This window comes from Triturus cristatus, chromosome 3_2 (assembly GCF_964204655.1).
Source record: "Triturus cristatus chromosome 3_2, aTriCri1.1, whole genome shotgun sequence".
Lineage (NCBI taxonomy): Eukaryota > Metazoa > Chordata > Amphibia > Caudata > Salamandridae > Triturus > Triturus cristatus.
Window position 1 is genome coordinate 582,271,589 of NC_140584.1, and position 16,579 is coordinate 582,288,167.

Sequence of the window (16,579 nt, forward strand, 5' to 3'; positions counted from 1 at the left end):
GACCCCTAGTACTCTATTTGGCCCCCAATAGGCTGCTATCTGGAAACCAGGACCCTCTGTCTGGATGCCAGTGCTCTTCTCTTGACAACAGGTCACTCTCTGTGGCACCAGAACGTACTATGTATTGTTAAGGAACCTTTCTCTGGACACTGGGACTTGTTCTCTAAGGTTCAGGGTCCTGCTGCTCTCTCTAGCACTTTCCAGACACAATGGCCCTTCATGTTTCCTCAATGACATTCTCTCTGGTCCTTCTCTGCATTCTCTCTAGACACCAAGGCTACTAACCTCCCTCAGGTCAAGTGCAGTAATCTGGACCCAAGTACCCCTCTATCTATTGAGGCCCTGGTGTTGAATACCTCATCTGTGAAAACAGGAGGTATACTGTTCCTATAAAGGAGAGGTGTGGTCCTGCCCGAGGGGGCACATGTGGGGAATATTCCTATAAGGAGCAATAGCCCTCACAGATCCCGAAGGATGTCATGCTTCATCACCGGGCAGCTCCTCGTTGGGCCGGCGCTGCAATGCCCAACGGGCACCGCTGGGGGGCTCTTTGCTAGAGATCTTTTACATGTGATCTTAGCCGAACACTGGTGTGCCGGGACGCTCAATGGAGTCGCGTCCCACCTAGCCGTCACTGTACGCGAGTAGCGACAGATCTACCATCCGAGTATCTCACACCGGGGTGTTCGGCTCCTTTCTCCTGCCCATTTCGGGGCATTACCCCGAGGGACACCGTTACGGTTGGTGTAATTTGGTGAGGGTATGGTTACTTATTTCTACATTCAAATATGAACTACCCCTCAATGAGTAGATAGAGGGGTTTATTGGTCCTCAAGAAATGCCACAACCTTACAGACGCTAGAGGGCATGAAACATGTAGAGCACATCCTTACTTAATAAATGCTTGATAAGATTATAACCTTCTCTTGCAAATATCGAAGGTTTTTAATCATAACATGGAACCCGCTAATTAAAGTTGGTTCAGCTGGTTCTCAGAGTTATTTTTAGCTCGCATGCTCCCCACACTCTCGTCATATTTGTATATACACCTCCCATACCACACACACACCCTCTTCATCATCGACCAAGATCACAGGTAAAAGATGTCCGGCAAAGAGCCCCCCTGCGGGGCCCGATGAGCATTGAAGCGCCGGCCCAACGAGGAGCCGCCCGATGATGAAGCATGACATCCTTCGGGAATGAAGGCTCTTACTCCTTACAGGAGCATTCCCTGCCTGTGCCCCCTCAGTCAGGACCACACTTCCCCTCCCTCTATAGGAACAGCATACCTCTTGTTTTCACAGTTCATACCTTAGGGCTTGTGTGCTGGACCTCTTTTGCCCCCGGTTCCCTCTTGTTTTTTGTTGAATGCCTCGTCTCCAGTGACCTTTCTCAACCTCAAAGAATTCACTCTGCCACCAGTGATTTCTCTCCAGTCCCAGTAATCTTTATCTGGGCCCCAGAGACCTCGCTCAGGATCCCAGTGTGCGTTAAGCCCCAAACACTCCTTCTCATACATAATCTATTTTTGTGAACAAACAAATGTATTTGTGTTCTTAAAGTCCATAAAGAATTGGATAACATGTCCCCTAACGAGCTATAAAAGATGCATGTGCTGGAGCATTCACCATGCAGATCCATGAAACCACCAGTATCGTTAGTATGAATTATAGAAGCAATGTCCTTGTTACAGCTCTAGCCACTAACTAGACAGGATTCATTTTACAAGTTTACATGAGACGGTCCTGTTGTAAACTCCAGAGTGTGTTCTAGTCAAAGGGTATCTAGTCCGGCTTGCCTCAAGTAATTCTGTCTCACTCCAAATTAACTTAGGCTATGTGTGAGGGGTAACAGAAGAGAAAGACCCCTAGATTTACTTTACAACAGACCTCAGAAAATGACAGCTCTTCATTGTTTTCAGAAAAACGCTCTCAGTTTTTTTTTTTACTGAATTTACACATAAATACAGACAGAAATACCTCTAATTCTGTTTCTTTATTTTTTTTAAATAGGTATAAAGAGAGATATTACGTTGCCCTTTGAGTGATTATAAATGGTGATAGTCATGGTTGACAAGCCAATATTTGTGCAGATTGGCAAGTAAAGGTAGTTACAGAAAGAGAAAGTCTCCTAATGAGGCATAAACAGCTGTAGTTGTGCGCAAGGTTTATATTAAAACGTCCATGTTTTTATATATATCTATTCATTTATCATATTTGTGCATTCATAGCATGGAGACCAATCAAGCATTGAAGTATGCATGTTCATTTAGCAGTGAAATATACTAGTTTCAGCTCAGTTTTTTTAAACAAACCTGAAGTGAAGCTGGATACATACAGATAAAAATAAATATAAGTAGATATATACAGACGGAACTGTTAAAAAGATAAATACCATAAAACTGGAAGTGTTAGTTATGAATAAGTAACACAAAGACCCTTGGCCCTGTCAGTTGTGGTTTTGATGCGAAAAATTCTCTTGCGTTCATAAATCTCTATAAAATTTTAACAGCTGCCTGGACACTAACAACCCTGTCACTTTTGCCTTCTAACTAAATTTCAATGATATGCAGTACACTATCAGTGAAGATAAATTGGTGAAGGGCAGAACCAGAACTTTGGGCTGCATCTTGGATTCTAAAAGCTTATGATAGAGACGTCTAGACACAGATTCCTTACCTTTAGAATATCCCCAGGCATCAGACTGGATCGAGAAACTTTTCAGCAGTACCTATGCATGCCGGAGAGTGGCATTGTGCGGTTCGGCACTGAAGCCGTTACCCTCCAGAAATAACATGCAGTGCCCACTACTCCTGTGGGCTGACTTTAGTTCCTTTCTTTCCATGTCTCCTGTCACGGACCGGAATTTCCACAAGTCTCCAAAATACTTTTTACCTTTATTTTTCTACTAAACCTATTTCTATAGCGTGAATTGGATCCCTCTCACTAAAACAACACATTTTATGCCCTGTAGGGACTCTCGCAAGCAAAGGTCTGTGACAGAGCCTCATCAGGTGTGCCTATAATGTCTGGGTTCAAGTCACAACTCCAAGGACTGCGTTGACTGCACGTCACTGAATCCGAAGGGCATCCAGGACTGCGGAGCGAATCTTTATATCGCCATGCATATGAAGATTCCTCACTGACCCCGCTCTAAGTAGTGGACCAAGTCCCTGATTCGGTCCCTATCCCAGTCCAGGAGTCTACGAAGCCGCTCATGAAGCTAGTCTTCATCGCAATCCAAATCGTCCTGTACGTTAAAAAGAAGCATAAGAAATCTAAGCAGGACTCAACTCCTCTCACCCCTCGCTTGCGCCTAGCACGAGCTATGACTTCTGATTTCGCTCCCGGAGTCTCCCGATTTAAGAGCCAGTCCTGCAACAGTTTCAGTAACCATCACCACCCCATAACAGATTGAAGAGCTCCGCACAGTCATGCTCTATCTCTTTGGCTCTTTACCTATTCCTTTTGATGTGCCTTCGGGCCCCAAGGAAACAAGAGCCCCCCACCTGAAGTACCATCAATGGGTTCAGCCTTGGTGCCAGCTGGACACTCCAAGTCCATCCCGACGCCACTGGCTTCAGCACGGATACCCACCTTCCCCCACAGCGCAGCAGTCCACTCCGATCCCTGAGAATTCGAAGCAGATACCCAATACATCGATGCCGGACAAGGAGTTTCCAATAGTTCTACCTGAATCTGAGTTGGCGCCGTTTCAATCTTACGCAACACAGCTTGCACCTCCACCTTCACACTTATATTATCTTTTTGGCACAGACAAATTAATATAATGTGGGTGATGAGCTTGCTCAGCCCTTTCACGAATTCAATTGATATGATGACTTGTAGAAGGCTAGTGGTCCCGATACCTCCACTGAAATGGGCCTCCTCTTACCCCCTACCAGCCACAGAGAAATCCTCTTCCTATGCCATGGTGATGCGTAGGGCAGCTCAAGTCCTTGACCTCCAGTTCCCCACCTTGGAGGTTAAGACATCCGTATTGACTGAAGGTCTCCAGACGGGCAAACATCTTCTGGGCCCCTCCTGCAATTTAACAACTCTCTAACAGACACCTTTTTTATGGGCATAAGCAAAACCTTGCTCTGGCCCACCAGTCATCTGCCAGATTGCGTGACACCATCGCCCTGGGAGATCCCACTTTGCTGTCAGCACCCCTTCCCTGAGTTTGGTGGTGCGAAAACCTGTCTGTATGCCTAATCCCAACACGTTTCCAACTACTACGCCCGAGAGAGCCTAAACATGTTGACACCTCCAGCTGCATGCTGGGACGCTATTTCCATGCCCTTTTGGACTCGGTGGCTTAAGTTCTCCAAGGTGGCTTCAGAGACCTCTGAACTGTCCTTGCACAAGTTATTCAGAAAGGCTGGGATGCTGCCAGGTTCACGATTCGTTTGGCTTGGACACCACCAATGTTGCCATTCGCCGCCACACCTGGCTGCATTCCACCATTTTTTAGCCTATGTCCAGTCATCCCTCATGGACATGGTATTTGATGGGACTTGCCTGTTTGGAGACATGGCAGGCTACGCCTTCGAGTGGGTCAACGAGAGATGGGCTACAGCACACTCCTTGGGATATCTGCCCCAACTCGCAAGCCTCATCAGCCTAGCTGCTCTATTCGTGGTTTCAGGAGAGGAACCCGTTACAGCCTGTAGGAAAACTGGTGCTTTATGTGATATATCAAAAATCTGATATACCATGTAAAGAGTCCAGGGGACACGGCTTCCTAGGCAATCCCAAAGTGCTCTGATAGGGGGTAATGTGGTCGAGAGGAGGGCAACACATTTGCAAATATACACAATGATTAATAAATGACAACACAACTCAAGAAAGAGATTCACAGCAATGTACAAAAATAGCAAGTATATTTATATATGTTTAGTCATCAGAGAAAAATCACTCAGGTAAGAACATTTTAAAATATAAATTCTTTTTAGTTCACCAAGAGGACACAAGGCAATTTTTTAATTCTGTAATATTATCCTATGGAAGGAAGAACAACTTCTACAAACAGGTACAGCTCATCGACTTACAGGACCAATTTCTAGGAGTTAAGGTGAATGATGGGCAAGGTCTAAGGCTGCACCAGCAGTACACCACCAGCAACACAAGGGAAGCCAAGTGCAGGGTGCAAAACAGCGTCGGGTACCCAATACATTTTTATTGAGATCGGTCACTGTAAAAAGAGCCTGCAGGATCTGACTGGGAGACCAGTAGTGGTGAACCAACAGGGAGGTTCAAGACTGGCAATGCTGGGGTACATAGCAACACCTGGGCCCAGGGGCGACAGATTCAAAGGTGTTTTTAGACTTTGTGTTTTCTTACTGGGAGCAGTTGCGGTCAGGGGGGGTGTGTGCAGGCGTCTTTATTGAAGGCACTCAGTCCTCCCAGGGTTCTGGAAGCACACAGCTGCAAGACAAGTCAACTTTGGCGCAGATTAGGCAGAGAATGGCAGACAGGTCAGCTGCTCTCTCTGCTTACACATCTTTTCGTTCCTCCTTCGTCAGGATCTGCTTCTCTGGTACTAAGGACTCCCTTAAATACAGAATTTAGGGGCATTAGGATGGTAGCCAATGGGCTACTGACCCTTGGGGTCACTACACCCCTATAGGACCACTGCCTGAGGGAAGTGGGCATAACCCTGTACCAGAATTCCCAAGTATGCCTTCACAAAGATGGCTACTTCTGAGAAATTGTGTCCACCTGACAGTAGCCCACCTTAGGGGTGGTACTAGCCTGGAGGTGGCACGCCTGACTAGCTAATTTTCCCACCTGTCCAGGTGCCAAGGGGGCTCTGAGCAGGGGGGTGGCTTACTCTCCTTTGAGGGAAGCCAGATTTGCATTCCAAAGGCGGCAGACTTCATTGAGGCTCACTGGCACAAGGAGGCTAACCAGCAGGTCATCCTGTGAGAGGGGATGTCACACACTCTTCCCGGACAGGCTTTTGTTCTGGGTCAAAGCACATAGATTAAGCGTCAGTGCTCATTGTGCAGAGTCATTACACCAGTACCTAAAAAAGTCATCAAAAGGTGGGGTGAACCTGGAAAAAGCTAGACTCCTATATATATACTTTACTCTGGCAGAGTTAGATCTGACTTTCCATAGTGTGTGTGTGTGTGTGTGGGGGGGGCGGTTTGGGGTGAGGGGGTGTCATTATCCGACTTTCCATAGTGTGCATGTATGTGAACCAAAACTAACCTTTACGTGTGCTTTTTATATGTATGTGTGTGTGTGTATAGACACACACCAATAGGCACAGTTAAAGGTTAGTTATGGTTCAGCAAACAGTGCAAAAAGCCATGAAATTTGCCAGTTACAGTATACAACAAACTATGCACACAATATTTCACTCTACTTCCCCAAGCGTGGTACACCACTTTGACGATGCACCGTAGTTATAAAAAATAAAAATGATAAAGCCTGTCTACCAAGAGCAAAACATGTTCTTGTTAGTAAATATCTAGAGCATTTTCTGATGCACGGCATACACCTGATTTGACCTGAATGAAACTGAAATGAGAGTAAGCTAAAGAAAGTTAGTGCGGCTCACTTGTTCATTAGCAAACTTATTTTCAAATCAAAAAAGGTCTGACACCCACTCACCCTTTTTAATTTGATGATTTTGTTTTAGCTCTGCGCAAAACCTAAAACAACAGTACTGGGTGTAACTTGCTAATTGTCTGTCATGCTTCATAAAGGGTCCGCAAACAGCGCCAAAGTGATACACAAACGATAATTGTATTGCCTGGCTCTTTGACCTTGCTCCCTATGTTGAACAGATTGGCACAAAACGTGTCACAACAACAGAAAGCTAAATGTTACAATCTTCTGCCAAACGTGAAGATTTGTCGCACAGTGCTAAAGTTACTAATAAATTAACACTTTCTGCCGCCTCTCTTTTTTTAACTGCCCACCCACCACTTGATGTATCTGCATGAATTTGAAAATCTCAAGAGTAAGAGCAACACATTAAGTTTTTACCAAAAGTCATGCATAGTCATCAAACGGTGCCAAAGGTATAAGCAAATCAAAAATGTTTTGAACCTCATTCCTCTAACCTTTGCCCCCACCCTCCTGGATCTATACAAAACCTGAAACTTCTACCAATTTTTGTAAGCTGTTTTGTCACACTGTGCCAAATGCATTAGTAATTTTAAAAAATGTTGCCCACCCCCTTTCCCATCACCCACTTTGGGTTACCTCCACCACTTGATGGATCTGTTCATATTTGTAAATACAAAGAATATGCTCAACATGTTAAGTATCTGTCAAAATTCATGCATATTCATCAAACGGTGACCAGAAAAAAGAGCTAATCTTTCAAGCCTAGCTTTTTCAAATAATAGCTCAAAAAAGTACCAAAGAACAAGCATGCCTTCCGAGTTAAGTTTTACACTCAAGCCAAGTTTAGCATAAATCTTTTCAGAGGTTTTTGATGTAGCACTAATTAAAATTGCCTGTGGTAGCTAAAACGGGGAAAGACATCTTGCCACACTCGCATCATTTGAACTTTTTCCTGCTGCCTGGGACTACACAACAATTAGCATACTAGGCTTTAGTTGCATACACCAAATAATTGCCAATGTTGGAGTAGATGAATCTATGTGGGCCAAAGTTATAGGCAATTCAAAAAATTCATTTTCAATGGAAAGCGAAGCTGAACCATTACTACAAAGAGCGACTGCCCCTGTGGTCTGTGATAAACACACACACGCACGCACTCAGAAATAGCCCTTTTGCATTCCACTTCAAAAATATCAAATGCAGTGTTGATGGGGCTTTTGAAGTCTGCAAGACATCATACTGAGTATTTATGCTGAAATTAAGAGCCATTTACAGAGAAAGCACCTAGGTATCCCTTATGGGATTGTCATCTAAATCTTTAACTAATATTTTACCTCAGGATCCCAGAACGTCTTTTAAAAATAGAAATACCGCTTTCTCAAATATTTCTTAAGCCTATCTTTTGAAAAAAGGCCAAGGAGATATAGAGCCTCGACTCCGCCATGAGGACCCTTTCTTTACTCAACAATCAAAACAAACAGCATATTACTCTGAGCCTGAGGATCTGTACGTGTGTATGACTATACTGTATTCTCATGTGTAAGTCATTCATAAGTAGACTGCAAGGGGTAAAGTCTGTGCGGAAAAACACCATTAAATGAGCCTTGCCAAAAAGGGATGTGATTTTCCTCTGAAAAGGAATTTTACAATGCCTCCTTCTCCACATACTGAAGAAAAGAGTCACAAAATATTTTAAGACCAAAGATGTCTTCAAAGGAAACCAATTTGCAAACATCTGCGCACATCACTGGATTGCAGGAGTTTGCAGAACATGTGATCTATAGCAGCACATGTTACAACCAGTGTTCCCTGGAGGCTGCGCGCGCACCCCCCAGGGCTACCACAAGCGCGCAGTGTCTCCTGTAAAGCGCGCGCACTTCACTGTGCAATCCATCACACAGAGACCGTTTTGCGCTGCAGCTTTAACAGCATTGACATAGCCAATAGGTCTCGCTTTTGGGACTTTATAAGTGTTTAACTATGCAACAGTTGCATAACTAAATACTTATAAGGTCCCAAAAGCGAGACCTATTGGCTATGCCAATGCTTGTTTTTGGGTAGGCACGAAGAGCCACCCTCCCCGTGTAATGCCAGCTGCTGCAACAGGGGGAGGGACGGACTCTGAGGAGAGAGAGCAGAGGAGGAAAGAGCAACAGAGAACCAGTCTGCCAAGTAGGTGCGAACGTTACCGCTAAAGTTAAAGTAATCATTTCGCGGGCGCTTTGATGTTCGCAGTGGCCGCGCGGCTCACTGAGAACATCAAAGTGCCCGCAAAATGTACACGCAGGCTGCCAAATGGTGCGCGCGCCCGGCGCACATGCACTGTAGTTGGGGGCCTGAAAAGCACTTGTTTGCACTTCCAAATCCCAGTTTTCTTTAGCTCTCGCCAGAGCAGCGCTAAAGCGCTGGCTCAGGCGAGACCTAAAGACGCGAGCAGCGCGAAAAAAAACAGTTGCCGCCTTTTGTAGGGATATGACAGTAGTAGTGGCAGCGATCCTGGGCAGAGGGTCACAACAAGTTCAGCAGCAAGTGGCTCTGGCATGCCACTTGCTGCATTCTACTTAGCAATTGGAGCGTGGCTGCGGGACATGTGAAACTAATTATTGCAAGGCCTTGTAAGTATCTTAAAGATCATGAAAGTGCGCGCCATGCTTTGAGACAGCGCTGCTGTCTCACGTTCATGAACACTGATATATTTAAAAAGTCACAAAATAGCTGCGCATTCTCAAAGCATGACGCGCTTTCACAATCACTAAATATATTTACAAGGCCACACAATCTGCATTGCCCCACGTATGATTTGCAGAGCACGTCTGTTTAAAAAAAAAAACCCGTTTTCTACTCCTGGCGTGATTTACGAGTGGGCTTCCGTTGTTCCACTCACTGCTCCTCGCAAGATAAAGATCACTCAGCAAATGTTCATGAAAAGGTTGTGGTGTGATGTAAGGCGTTCTGATACCCTGCATCGGGATGAGTAGTGGCACTTTACATCACACGTACACAAATATTTTAAATACCACTATTTCGCTTTTTCTTTTATAGCACTTTACCACTACTGTAGTTCTCAAGCGCTATAAAAGAAATAAAACAAAATAGTAGTATTTAAATTGTAATTTGTGTAAATACTAGGGAGACCAAAACATCTGACATCCTTACATTCTCTGGAAGAGAAGAGGGAATAAACAAGGAAAATGCCATCTCGGAGGCCTCTTGGAAATACTGGGTTGCACTTAGTCCATCAGCAGGAGTTATGTTTACATCAAAGCTTTGAACAGTGATTTACAGAGTACTGTTTTTGTTCATGTCAAGGTCAACATTTGAACGAAGTTTGGTTGTTAAATATTTCTTATTGGCATTTATCATTACTTTTCATCATATTTATTCAGTATTTTAGTGTGTACAATTGCTATTAGTGGAATTTTATGCTAACATCATATCACAGCACAGGTTTGTTTGAATAATGTGTATGATGTACAGGGCGTGTCTGAATATTTCTTTCCTTTTTTTATGATTTGGATTTGTCGTTTTTTATGTTTTGTATAGCCTTTAGAGTCACGTGTTTAATTTAAACTACATGGTTTGAATGAATTCGCGTCACTTGCGGGGTTTAAAAATGGTAATCAATGACCAGTTTATTTTGTGCACAATTGAGTTGGTTCAACGGTTGTCAAATTAAGCTGTCACAATTGGTTTATGCACATGGGTCGGTTTAACATCGGGTACATTTAATTCTGTTCACAGCGTAAAAGCAGGTAAATTCCAGTGTTGAATTTCTTTCATTCAGTTTATTTTTAAAACAACTTATGGGTTTTAGGACGGGCAGAGACTTTGAAAGCGTAATTAGTTGCAGTATGTTTTGGTGTTGTTTTCAATATATTTACTTTAAGGAAATCTTATTTTACTTCTATGGTCTCCCAAACAACTGTTTCTGAATCCATACCTCATGTATCCCAAACCTCATTTTACTACTGTGATTTCCCTAATCCTTTTCTAGAGACTCGTCCCACCTCCATCTTTCCTTTTACACCTCACAATTCTCATCTTACTGCTATGATCTCCTAAATAACACTTTCTAGACTCTTCCATCCCTCCATTATCCTATTCAACTAACAGACTCACATGTCCACCACTCAAATGAACATATATTTCCCAATTTGGGTTCAGGAGTAGCGTGCTACTCCCCGAAAAGTGCTTTGACGCCTCATCAGAGGTAGCCTCTCCCTCTCCCTCCCCCCTCTCTCCCCCTCCCCCTATCTCTCCCCCTCCCCCTCTCCTTCCACCTCCCGTTCCCCCTCCCCCTCTCCTCTCTCCTTCTCCCTCTTCTCTCTCCCCTCTCTCTCTCCAGGGACTGAGCAAAGTAAAAAGCATTTCTCCCTTAAGTACCTGTGAATTGATGAGATGTGAGCCTTTGTTTCCCCTCCATTGCATCTAGGTGTGAGGCTCCCAGCCAGGATACTCCAAGAAAAAGAGGACTTATTGCCCCTTGACTTCAGCTTTTGTTATGAGCAGCACTGTGATTGGTGCGCTGCTTCATGGCTTCTGTCACCCCATTAAAAGTCCATTTAAAAATAAATACATTGAGGTATATGGATGCTTCACATTGCATTTCATCATGAGTTTCTTAAGAGGATTGGCTTTTCCAGATGATGTGAATAGGTATTTTTTTGTTATCCAGCATATGGTTTGTACAGTGCATACTGTGAACTGAGTTGCATTCAGGTGTCTTGAAAAGAAGTTGTGGGAGCATTTTTATGTCGGGACCTGATTGAGAGCTCTGGAGTTGAGGCAGAATGCAGTGCTAGTTTCGCACAGTGCCTGTCAATGGGTCCTAGAGGTGTCAAGACTACATGCACCTCCAAACTTTGGCCTCTCCACATACCACAGAGAGTGATGGTGTGAGGCCAATAATATGAGCTCTATCCAGGTCAATGAGCACTATTAGGCAGTTTCTGTGATTTACCAGAATGAATACAGAGAGGGGGCTTTGGGTCGGCTCACTTCAACCAGTGCTTTTTGTGGGGCGTTCATGGCTTGCCATTACTTGGATTGACTGTCCATCAAGACCATGGCATGCATATCGAAATTGCAAATCTGACTTAAGACCATCTCACATGGTGCTGTATGTGTAGAAATGCACCTTCTTTTTAGGTTAAGTAAAATTTTGGAGTAGTACTTGCACTGATATTTGTCGCTGCACTCGCATGCATGGTCGGATACATGATGCACATAGTCTTGGCTGCGGCGCACAGAGACCATACACTGCCGCACACAGAGGAAATAAATTAGAGGGAACATTGGTTTCAACCCATTCAATAACTGTTCGTACTAGTAGCAGGGCCAATTGCCTAATTTTATAGGATGGTCTGAGGAAGGATCGTTAAAGGTGGCACCCCTAAACATCTCTGGCAATGGTGGAAGCCAGATCATTAGATTAATATTTTACTGACACCCTTTTTGTCAGACAATGCTCTATCCCCACTCCTGGATTATTAAATGACACCCAGCAATTGAATAGTAAGTTAATTTTTTCGGGTGGTGGGGGGTAAATGGGAGAACCAAGCAAACATCTTCATGGGCAGGAAGCAGATGAGAGGACTGGGTATGCCAAACTTTAAGGAATACAGCGGCCAAACTTTGCATCATGTTTTAATAGTCCAGTCAATATGATGAGAAATTCTGAGCTCACATGGATGCAGCAGTAGCTGGAAGAGTTACCATAGTTCCATCAAAATGGCTGAGAGTGGTGTGTTTACCTGTGTAGGACATAGTAGTTTTCCATTCACAGACATTCATCATAATCCACAATTTACTCTGGCTATCAGTGACACTTTATGACAGAAAATGGAAGTTGTAAATCCATAGCTGATATGCTTGAGAGTGGAGCATGGGTGAGGAACAACAGAACTCTCTGGGGGACTATTTATAACTAATAGGGAAAACATACAAGCTCACATCTAATTGAGCTAAGACTTCAAGGAAAGTCACAACAATGTCCACCAATACAAGTGATAGGTGTTGGAGAGACTGTGGGTTGTAGGGTGATGAGCTACACATCTGGTGGTCTTATCTTAAACTCAATCATTTTTGGAAGTAAGTCCTAGCACAAATAAGGAAAATGCTACTTACCAGTATGCATCTGTTCTTGGCATGTACAGCTGTAGATTCTTATACTTGTGCATAGATCGCCATCTGGTGTTGGGCTCGGATGTTTGCACTTTGCTTTGGTCTTGGAAGAAGTCTTTTGTAGTCACGAGGTAGGTGACTCCACCTTAGGACTATAATGCGCATGGGCATCGATTCCATCTTCAGATTGTTTTGCCATGTAGGGTCGTGATGGAGTTAGTAAGAAATAGAAAAGGATGTCCATGTGTAATGTATCTAAGTAAGATAGTACTGGAACAGATAGAGGTATCCGGGGAGGTAGGTAGGCGTATACTAATCTACAGCTCTACATGCCAAGAACAGATGCATACTGGTAAGTAGCATTTTCTGTTCGAGGCATATGAGGTGTAGATTGTATACTTGTTCATAGACTATACATCAGTTACCTCCTTAGCAGTGGCTACCTGTATCTGTTGCAGTGGTTTGAAAAAGTGTTCTTAATACAGCCTGGCCCACACTAGCTTATTGTTTTGCTTGCACATCTACACAATAGCGTTTTGTGAACGTGTAAGGTGTAGACCAAGTTGCTGCTTTGCAAACGTCATCTAGCGGAATGTTCCCTAAGAATGCCATAGATGCCCCTAGTTTTCGTGTGGAGTGAGCCCTAGGGGGAATGTTTAAGGCGCGTTTGGCTTTCGCATATCATATTTGGATACATTTAACAATCCACCTTGCAATCCCTGTTTTTGAGTTAGGATTGCCTTTATGAGGTGGGGAGAAAGCCACAAAAAGTTGTTTCGTTTTTCGAAATGATTTTGTTCTTTCAATGTAGCAAAGTATTGCTCTTTTTACGTCTAGTGTGTGAAGAGCCCATTCTGCTACTGAGTTTGGTAGTGGGAAAAACACAGAGCTCTACAGACTGGTTAAGGTGGAAAGCAGAGACGACTTTAGGTGGAAAATTTGGATTAGTCCTACGAACCACTTTGTTATGATGGATTTGAAGAAATGGTTCTTGTATGGTTAATGCCTGGAGTTCACTGACTCTTCTGAGAGAGGTGATTGCAACTAGGAAAGCTACTTTCCATGATAGAAATTGCAATTCGCATTTATGCATAGGTTCGAATGTGAGACCCATGAGTCTGGTAAGTACCACATTTAGGTTCCATACTGGAGAGGGTGGAACTCTAGGTGGAATTATTCTTTGAAGTCCTTCCATAAATACCTTGATAGTGGGTACCCTAAACAAAGACAAATGTTGTCTGTTTTGGAGATAGGCTGCTATTGCTGCAAGATGTAGTCTAATGGATGTATAAGCTAGGTTACATTGTTGTAGATGGAAAAGGTAACAGATAATGTGTTGAATGGAAACATCTAGTGGGTTGATTCTGTTATTTGGACAGTGAATTACAAATCTTTTCCACTTTGCGGCATAGAAAGCTCTAGTGGTAGGACGTCTAGCCTCCTTAATAATGTTCATGCAGTCTGGCAGTAAATTAAGGTAGCCAATAAGGTAGCCAAACTCTAGGACTTCAGGTGCCAGATCGCAAGGTTGAGTTGATTGGGATCTGGATGCCTTATCTCTCCATGGTTCTGAGTGAGAGGCGTAGCTTTTGTTGAGGAACTACTGATCGTTCCAAGAGGGTTGTGAACCATGGTTGTCGGGCCCATGATGGAGCAACCAGGATCATTGTGAGGGAATGCTGTTTGAGTTTCCGAACCACTAGCGGAATGAGTGGGAGAGGCAGAAAAGCGTAAGCAAATTTGCCTGACCAGTTCATCCATAGCACATTGCCTTTGGACAATGGGTCTGGATACCTGGATGCGACGCTTGGGCATTTTGCGTTTTGGTGTGTGGCGAACAGGTCTGTTTCTGGGTGGCCCCACATTTGAAAGAATGAAAGTAGAACTTGAGGTTGAAGTTCCCATTCGTGTATCTGCTGTTGGCGACTGAGTAGATCCGCAATTTGATTGTGTACTCCTGGGAGGTGTTCTGCAAGGAGATATATTTTTTGAGGAATGGCCCATTTCCATATGCTTTGAGCTAGGTGTGAAAGCTGGAGAGAGTGTGGCCCTCTCTGTTTCTGTATGTAGTGTATTGCTGTCATGTTGTCTGTGTGGACCAGAACAGCTTTGCCTAGGAGGTAGAGTTGAAAAGATTTTACCGCTAGGAAGATTGCCAACAATTCCAGGTCGTTTATGTGGAATTGTTTTTGTTGCGGGGTCCTTATGCCTTGAAAGGTATGGGTTTGAAGATGAGCTCCCCAGCTGGTGAGCGATGCTTCTCTTGTTAGCACTATCTGTGGAACTGGGTCGAGAAATGGCTGCCCTTTTGAAAGGTTTTGTGTGTTCCACCACTGCAGAGAGCGATGGGTGCGGTTGACTACCAACACCAGATCTGTTAGCTCACCTTTAGCCAGGTTCCATTGACATGCCAAACAATACTGGAAGGGATGCATTGCATAAGGGACGATGAAAATGCATGAGGCCATCATCCTGATTAACTGCATTAACACTCGCGCTGGTAGTGAGTGTTGCGGTTGAAATTTTTGTATTAGAGCTTCAATGGCACTTATCCTGACTGGAGTGGGGTATGCTAGAGCTTTTGAAGTGTCTATTGTAGCCCCTAGATATTGTTGTATGTTGGATGGTTGGAGGTGGGATTTGGTGAAGTTTATTGTGAATCCCAAGTGGTGAAGCAGTTGGATTGTTTTGTGTGTGTGTGGTGCACACAGCTGCTGTGCGACTTGGCTTTTATAAGCCAGTCATCTAGATAAGGGAAAACGTGAATGTGCTGTCTTCTTAAGTGGGCTGCAAGTACTGCAAGACACTTGGTGAAGACTCTGGGTGCTGTAGTCACCCCGAATGGGAGGACCTTGAACTGGTAGTGTTGACCAAGTACCACAAACCTGAGATATTTCCTGTGAGCGGGGTGAATGGGAATATGAAAGCAGGAATTCCAGACAGGTAGGAACTGTGTTAGCTGTCCCCCGACAGGAGTGGAATGATCGGGTGTAGTGGAGGGAAGTCACTGTTTGGTGGTAGGAGAAGTTCAGGTGGAGTTTCCTCTGCCTCTTCTCTATTGTTATTTCCTCTGTATCATCCCCGAAAATATCCTATGGATGAGGAGGATTGGTTGGGGCTTTTATAAGATGAGGCGGTGTTTTCTGATGCAGCTGTCTTTGAGCCACCCCTATAAAAGGAGCAACAAAAAGAACCTCTGTTAGAGGGTAGCTGTAATGCCCCCAGGCTTTAGCAGTCTCGGTGTCTTTCTTCATTTTTTCCAATGAAGAATCGATTGTGGGGCCAAAAAGGTGCTCCTGATCAAATGGCCGATTAAGAAGTGCTGACTGTACTTCTTGTTTAAAGCCTGAGATTCGGAGCCAAGCGTGTCGTCGTAGCAAAATGCTGGTGTTAATGGCACGCGAGGTATCAGCTGCATCATGGGCACATATGATGGAAGTGTTTGTTATAAGTTTACCCTCTTGAATGAGGTAGTGAGCTTTAGCATTGTATTGGTCTGGTAAGTGTTGCATCAGTTTTTCTAGCTCGTAGTAGTGAGCTCTATCATACCGCACCAGGAGAGCTTGTGCATTGGCAATGCGCCAATGATTGGCCGCTTGAGATGCAATTATTTTGCCTGATGCATCTATAAGTTTTGATTCTATTTGCCCTTTTTCGTGCATTTGAAACGACAAGCGAATCTAAAGGTACCTGACCCCTGATGTAAATTGGGTCTGTAGGAGCGGCTTTATATTTTTTGTCACAAGGTCACAGGGTCTTTGAATACTTCATTGGCGTGTTTTATCATACCCTTAAGCATGAGTAGTGTGTTTGTATTTTTTTGTGATGGAGCTAAAGTATCCACTAAATCCTCTTCTGAGGGGTCAGTGTGT

At 44.0% G+C, this 16,579-nt stretch overlaps 1 protein-coding gene across 5 annotated transcripts in view; it reads right to left on the reverse strand.

Moving 5' to 3' along the window:
- MACF1 (microtubule actin crosslinking factor 1) overlaps positions 1-16,579 on the reverse strand; it is a 1,146,281-nt gene that overhangs the window by 752,388 nt on the left and 377,314 nt on the right. The gene's annotated exons all lie outside the window — the stretch shown is intronic.